Raw genomic sequence first — 8,194 nt, forward strand, 5'->3', positions numbered from 1 at the left:
GCAACTTATGGTTAGGATCACTGATACTGCACAATGCTCAAGGGCAGGCTTGAGGGCCCTGCTGGCACGAGGAACCTCATCGAGCCAACCATCGGGGTGCTCAAGCAACGGTTCCGTTGCTTTGACCGCTTGGGAGCAGCCCCCCAGTACATGCCAGAGTGAGCGCCCCATTTCGTAGTGGTCTGCTGCATCCTCCACAACTTGGCCATCATGAACACACAGCCCTTAGCAGCACGGGTTCCAGACCACCTCAGGAGGAGGAAGGAAGAGGTGAAGGAAGGGAGGAGGCAAGCAGCCAATCACCCCACTGAATGGGCTGTCAGTGAGCGCGTCATCAGACTGCGATTGCAGTGAATGAAACCCCAGATCCCCGTTACTCACCACTCCCCCACCTTACCCTCCCTCTGTCACCGAACATCACAGCGTTCCCCCTGGGCACAACGCTGAAATGAGAGTCACCGCAAACATAATTTATAAATTATTATTTTGAATCTTGCACAGCAAAGTCAACTAACCACCCTTGTGCATTCCCTCGGTGCCTGCCTGCCGTCTGCCTTTGCCCGTCAAGGTGCTCCTACGCCATGGCTGCAGCATGGCTGGGGGAAGGCTGCTGACTCTCAGTGGGGGGGCACTCGATGGCCTCGAGCAGCTGTGGACTGAGAAGGCCCGGCTGTTGACTGCACCACCTCGGCACGGACGGCAGCAGCAAGGGGCACTGGCAGAGTGGCAAGGGGTGGGAGGACACATGCTGCCATCTCGAGAGAGAGAGAGAGAGAGAGGGCCCGAGAGCTGGCTCTTGCGCCACGGAGTCACCGCCACTGACTAGGGTCTGTGCCTCAGCATCCCTAGCCATCTGTTGGGGGACAGATTGCTGGACTGCTGTGACACCCTGCAAGCCCCTTTCCACACTGGTAAACCCAGCCACGATGGCTGCAGTCGGAGCGTGTGTGACGACAAGCTGAACCTGCAGGAGAACAGTCTGAGGTGTCAGTGTAGCACTCAGGCGTTGGGTCACTTCCGCCTGTACTGCAATTGAAGCTGAGACTTCGGGTCCACAGGTGCTCGAATGGAGTTACCCATCGCTTCCACCCTGGGAATCACGGGCACTAAGATCCGTGCAATGTTGGAGCCGGACTCCTCCACGCTCCTTGAGACTGACAAGAGGCTCTCTGGCAGGCCTGCCATTGCACCAAGTATTTCTGTGTACATGCCCAACACCTTTCTTCTGAAGGTTCCCCCCCCCCCCCCATCAAAGTCATCATCTGAGTCCTGTGGAGCAGAACTTGTGTTCGACCTTACCCTTGGGCGAGCTGGCCCCCCGAACTACCCTTTGCCCTCCCAGCCTGGCTGCAGCCCACTCGTGCCCAGTGACTCACCACGTGCAGATTCCCCCTCTATATTACACGTACGGCCATTCTCTGGGCTGGTGTCCTTGCCACTGGACCAAGACCTAGCTCTGTCAAGCCCATGTGGTGGCTGGTGTGCAACGGTCACCACACGTTAAAAAAATCCACGCACAGACATCTTCCACCCTTGAGGTTGTAGTTCGGGATCCAGAATATTAGGTACTTCACTGAAACACCTGTGAACTCATCCCTTTTCGGCGTGGAAGCAAGTCATCCTCGCTTCCGAGGGACTGCCTATGATGATAATGATGTCTGGGAGTGTCAGATCGAGTGACGGTGCCTCTCATCCTCTACATCGGGGACAGGCTGGCAGCTCTTGGGTATCTGAAAGGAGAAAAGGCGCAATGGTCGGGTTGTGGTGAAGAGGAGGCTGGGGGTGGGGGAAAACAAGGTGTGCCTGCTTACACCATCAGCAGCTTGGAAGAAGAGATTGTGGGATGAGGGGGTAGTGCGATGGGAGAAGGAGGATTAGGTGTGAGGGTACGATCATCAGCAAAGTCTCCAGTCCCGCTGCTCAACACCCGCTCAGTGACAGCCCCTCCAGTGATCAGACCAAAGATAGTGCGGAACCAAAGGGCTAAGAGTGAGGAACTTAAAGTCATTAATATCAGTAGAGAAAAAGTACTAGAGAAACTAATGGGACTACAAGCCGACAAATCCCCTGGACCTGACGGCCTACATCCCAGGGTTCTAAAAGAGGTGGCTGCAGAGATAGTGGATGCATTGGTTGTCATCTTCCAAAATTCAAGAATTCGAGAACAGTCCCAGTGGATTGGAAGGTAGCAAATGTAACACCGCGATTCAAGAAAGGAGGGAAGAGAGAAAACAGGGAACTACAAGCCAGTTAGCCTGACATCAGTCGTCGGGGAAAATGCTGGAATCCATTGTTAAGGAAGTGGTATCAGGGCAAAATCATAACATGATTAGGCAGAGTGAACATGGTTTTATGAAAGGGAAATCATGTTTAACAAATTTATTAGTTTGTTGAGGATGTAACTGACAGGGTAGATAAAGGGGAACCAGTGGATGTAGCATATTTGGATTTCCAAAAGGCATTCGATAAGGTGCTACATAAAACCTCCAGGACCTAGTTGTCGTATTTACTGAGGCATACGAAAGCCTTGGCCTTACATAAACATCCGTAAGACAAAGGTCCTCCACCAGCCTGTCCTCGCCGCACAGCACTGCCTCCCAGTCATCAAGATCCACGACACGGCCCTGGACACCGTGGACTACTTCCCATATCTCGGGAGCCTCCTATCAACAAGAGCAGGCATCGACGACGAGATCCAACACTGTCTCCAGTGCACCAGTGCAGCCTTCGGCCGCCTGAGGAAAAGGGTGTTTGAAGACCAGGCCCTCAAAACTGCCACCAAGCTCATGCTCTACAGGGCTGTAGTAATACCCGCCCTCCTGTCTGGCTCAGAGACATGGACCATGTACAGTAGACACCTCAAGTCACTGGAAAAATATCACCAACAGTGTCTCCGCAAGATCCTACAAATCCCCTGGGAGAACAGATGCACCAACATCAGCGTCCTCATCCAGGCTAACATCCCCAGCATTGAAGCATTGACCACACTCGATCAGCTCCACTGCGCAGGGCATATAGTTCGCATGCCAGATACGAGACTCCCAAAGTAAGTGCTCTACTTAGAACTATTTCATAGCAAACGAGCCAAAGGTGGGCAGCGGAAACGTTACAAGGACAGCCTCAAAGCCTCCCTGATAAAGTGCGACATCCCCACTGACACCTGGGAGTCCCTGGCCAAAGATCGCCCTAAGTGGAGGAAGTGCATCCGGGAGGGCACTGAGCACCTCGAGTCTCAATGCCGAGAGGATGCAAAAATCAAGCGCAGGCAGTGGAAAGAGCGTGCAGTAAACCAGTCCCACCCACCCCTTCCCTCAACGACTATCTGTCCCACCTGTGACAGGGTCTGTGGCTCTCGTATTGGACTTTTCAGCCACCAAAGAACTCACTTCAGGAGTGGAGGCAAGTCTTCCTCGATTCCGAGGGACTGCCTATGATGACATAAAAGTTTGCTATGCAAAATCAGGGCTCATGGGGTTTGGGGTAATGTATAAGCATGAATCGAGGATTGATTAATGGACAGAAAACAGAGAGTACATATGGAATCCCCATAAGTATGAATGGGGATCCCCTTCTTTCATTGGTTGGGCCGGCCCACGCGATCCCAGATGCGCATGCAAACTACGTGTGCCCCTGAGATACATGGGCCTCTATGCAGGCCTTCGCGTAGAGGCCCAGGAGCGCAAGTCTTCGTGGATCCAGAGGCAGAAGGTAGGCATGAACTTTAGGCATGCACATCAGAGGCATTTCCCCGTGGGAGGACTCCGGCCGCAAGTTCAGGCACAATGGCCTAGATGAAGAGACCGAGTATAATGTATCCAAGTTTGCTGGCAATACAAAGTTAGGTGGGACTGTAAGCTGTGAGAAGAACACAAAAAGCCTGAAAAGTGATAGATAGACTAAGTGCGTGGGCAATAAGATGGCAGATGGAGTATAATGTAGGGAAATGTCAGGTTAGTCACTTTGGTAGGAAGATTAGAAAAACAGAATCTTTTTTTTTTAAAGGGTGAGAAACTATTCATTGTTGATGGTCAGAGAGATTTAGGTGCCCTTGTACAAGAAACACAGAAAGCGAGCATGCAGGTACAGCAATCAATAAGGAAGGCAAATGGCATGTTGGCCTTTATTGCAAGGGGGTTGGAGTATTAGTGTAAGGAAGTCTTGCTACAGTTGTACAGGGCCTTGATAAGACTGCACCTGGAGCACTGTACAGAGTTTTGGTCTCCTTATCGAAGGAAGGATATACTTGCCTTGGAGGTGGTGCAACAAAGGGTCACTAGATTGATTCCTGAGATCAGAGGGCGGTCTTATGATGAGAGGTTATGTAGGATGGGCCTATACTCTCTGCAGTTTAAAAGAATGAGAGGTGATCTCATTGAAACATAAGATTCTGAAGGGGATTGACAGGGTAGATGCTGAGAGGTTGTTTCCTCCTGGCTGGATTGTCTAGAACTGGGGGGCACAGTCTCAGGATACTGGGTAGGCCATTTAAGACAGATGAGGAATTTCTTCACTCAGAGGGTTGTGAATCTTTGGAATTCTCTGCCCCAGAAGGCTGTGAATGCTGAGTCTCTGAATATACTCAAGGCTGAGATCGATAGATTTATTGAGTCTTGGAGAATCAAGGGATATGGAGATCGGGTGGGAAAGTGGAGTTGAGGTAGAAAATCAGCCATGATCTTATTGAACGGTGGAGCATGCTCAAGGGGCCGAATGGCCTACTCCTGCTCGCAATTCTTATGTTGTTATGCAGCACAGTCTCCTCCAGTGCAGCAAGGTTGTGAAGCTGTGATTGCTCACGCCGGTTGTGAGCCACCTTGGCCTGCAAAAGAAAGGGAGGTTAGTCAGGGAGTGCCGTGCAATGTGTTTGGATGATGTGGCGACAGTGTGCGCGAGGTGGGTGTGAGGGTGAGGTGAAGCTTTGATTGTGAGGTATACAAGAACATAGGAAATCAGGAGCAGGAGTAGGCCATTCGGCCCCTCGAGCCTGCTCCGCCATTCAATAAGATCATGGCTGATCTTCTACCTCAACTCCACCTTCCTGCACTGTCCCCACATCCCTTGATTCCCTTAGTATGAGTGGTGTTCGGTAGAGATTGTTGGTAAGTGAGTGATGGGGGTGTGGTGCATTGAGCAGTGTGTGTGGCTTGTGGTGCAGATGGTGGGATATGGCATTTGAAGATGCATTCACTCACCTTGTCCACCCGTGTGAGATCACTAAACTTCTTCCAGGACTGGATCCAGGTCCTGGGGGCAGCACTGATGGTTTCAGCGATCTCCTCCCACTGCCCTCTGATGGTGTGTCTCGAAGGTCTCCTGCCTCCAGCAGGTAGAGGTCCTCTGTCCTTCTATAGCCCCCGCTGGACCAAGGCCTCCAGGTGCCCTTTTGTCTGCCCTGTTGTGCCATTGTTGTGGCCACAGTGACAATGAGGTACTTCTGAACTAAAGCACCTCCCCTTCAAGAAGTGCAGACGGCCAATGGGCACGGACAGATTGTGCCTCATGATGCCCGTGCCCATTTTCTGGCCCAATCCAATTTCGCCCCCTGTTATGTTTAAACACCACTCAGGCCAGATGCACGCGGAGGTTATCTTGAGCGGACTGACAACCCATTGTTGTGACAGTTACATTGACGAATGGGTTTCTGCTGAGGGCGGAAGCTGGGCAAGGTCCAGTCATCCTGCCGGGAATAAAGGCTGATGGAAGTGATGGTGGGAGAAAGGGTCACAATATCGTGACCCCTGAGTCTGAGCCCTGTGCTCGGAGTCAAGTGAAACTCTGCCCCCACCAACACAACCTTTGCTGCGATTTAGCTTTACAAATTTCCAGTCAAGAGCTTTGCAAATTTCCACGGAGCCAACGCTTGAATTTCTGACAGAAATGTTGTCAATGCTGCCCACATACAGCATCGCTTGGCCTCTTCCCTGGCGCTGGAGCTCCCCCTGCTGTAAGATCCAGGAACAATCGATAAACTGAGCTGCTGCCTCCCGGACTAGGGAGATTTACCAAACTCACTTTTCCTAACAGGCAGCTTTGACTTCTGCCCACGCTTATCAAAAGATGGTGGACATGCTGCCATCCATTGGCTTCAGTACACCTGCAATTTTGTGCAATGTGTGTCTTCCACATAAGGCTCGATACTGGTCGGGACAACTTTAAAATTGGGGCAATTATTTCTCCTTCCACTAAAGTGCTCCACGTTTAATTTTTCAAAGTAATCCTAACTCCACCTGAGGAGTGTGGCTCTTGGATGCACAGCCTGAGACGTGAACTATATACACCAGTCGTTCCCAAGTGCCTGCTCCTCAGGAAACAGAGAGTGCAAAAGGCCAGTCACCCAGGACTCAGATTCTGGATCGTGTACTCACAGCTTCTTCCTGCCCAGGCAATGGCTGGACAACAGCAACATGCCCCTTACCCATTACTAACCTCCTCCTGCCCTTGTCCAGGGCACACAGGTCATCTGTAGAACCCCTGACATCGGACTGAGAAAGTATGTATGTGTGGGTGGACGGATGGAGCGAGAGAGAGAGAGAGAGAGAGAGAGACCCGGTCAGTATAGAGAGAGAGAGAGAGAGAGAGAGAGAGAGAGAGACCCGGTCAGTATAGAGAGAGAGAGAGAGAGAGAGAGACCCGGTCAGTATAGAGAGAGAGAGAGAGAGAGAGAGAGAGAGAGACCCGGTCAGTATAGAGAGAGAGAGAGAGAGAGAGACCCGGTCAGTATAGAGAGAGAGAGAGAGAGAGAGAGACCCAGTCAGTATAGAGAGAGAGAGAGAGAGAGAGAGAGAGACCCGGTCAGTATAGAGAGAGAGAGAGAGAGAGAGAGAGAGAGACCCGGTCAGTACAGAGAGAGAGAGAGAGAGAGAGAGACCCGGTCAGTATAGAGAGAGAGAGAGAGAGAGAGAGAGACCTGGTCAGTATAGAGAGAGAGAGAGAGAGAGAGAGAGAGACCCGGTCAGTATAGAGAGAGAGAGAGAGAGAGAGAGAGAGAGACCCGGTCAGTATAGAGAGAGAGAGAGAGAGAGAGAGCGAGAGACCCGGTCAGTATAGAGAGAAGAGAGAGAGAGAGACCCGGTCAGTATAGAGAGAGAGAGAGAGAGAGAGAGCGAGACCCAGTCAGTATAGAGAGAGAGAGAGAGAGAGAGAGAGAGACCCGGTCAGTATAGAGAGAGAGAGAGAGAGAGCGAGACCCAGTCAGTATAGAGAGAGAGAGAGAGAGAGAGAGAGACCCGGTCAGTATAGAGAGAGAGAGAGAGAGAGAGCGAGACCCGGTCAGTATAGAGAGAAGAGAGAGAGAGAGAGAGAGAGAGAGAGAGAGACCCGGTCAGTATAGAGAGAGAGAGAGAGAGAGCGAGACCCAGTCAGTATAGAGAGAGAGAGAGAGAGAGAGAGAGAGACCCGGTCAGTATAGAGAGAGAGAGAGAGAGAGAGCGAGACCCAGTCAGTATAGAGAGAGAGAGAGAGAGAGAGAGAGAGAGAGACCCAGTCAGTATAGAGAGAGAGAGAGAGAGAGCGAGACCCAGTCAATATAGAGAGAGAGAGAGAGAGAGAGAGAGACCCGGTCAGTATAGAGAGAGAGAGAGAGAGAGAGCGAGACCCGGTCAGTATAGAGAGAGAGAGAGAGAGAGAGCGAGACCCAGTCAGTATAGAGAGAGAGAGAGAGAGAGCGAGACCCAGTCAGTATAGAGAGAGAGAGAGAGAGAGAGAGAGACCCGGTCAGTATAGAGAGAGAGAGAGAGAGAGCGAGACCCGGTCAGTATAGAGAGAGAGAGAGAGAGAGAGCGAGACCCAGTCAGTATAGAGAGAGAGAGAGAGAGAGAGAGAGAGAGAGAGACCCGGTCAGTATAGAGAGAGAGAGAGAGAGAGCGAGACCCAGTCAGTATAGAGAGAGAGAGAGAGAGAGAGAGACCCGGTCAGTATAGAGAGAGAGAGAGAGAGAGAGAGACCCAGTCAGTATAGAGAGAGAGAGAGAGAGAGAGAGAGAGAGACCCGGTCAGTATAGAGAGAGAGAGAGAGAGAGAGACCCGGTCAGTATAGAGAGAGAGAGAGAGAGAGAGAGACCCGGTCAGTATAGAGAGAGAGAGAGAGAGAGAGAGAGAGAGAGACCCGGTCAGTATAGAGAGAGAGAGAGAGAGAGAGAGAGACCCGGTCAGTATAGAGAGAGAGAGAGAGAGAGAGAGAGACCCGGTCAGTATAG

Source organism: Pristiophorus japonicus, chromosome 9, assembly GCF_044704955.1.
Source record: "Pristiophorus japonicus isolate sPriJap1 chromosome 9, sPriJap1.hap1, whole genome shotgun sequence".
Taxonomy (NCBI): Eukaryota; Metazoa; Chordata; class Chondrichthyes; family Pristiophoridae; genus Pristiophorus; species Pristiophorus japonicus.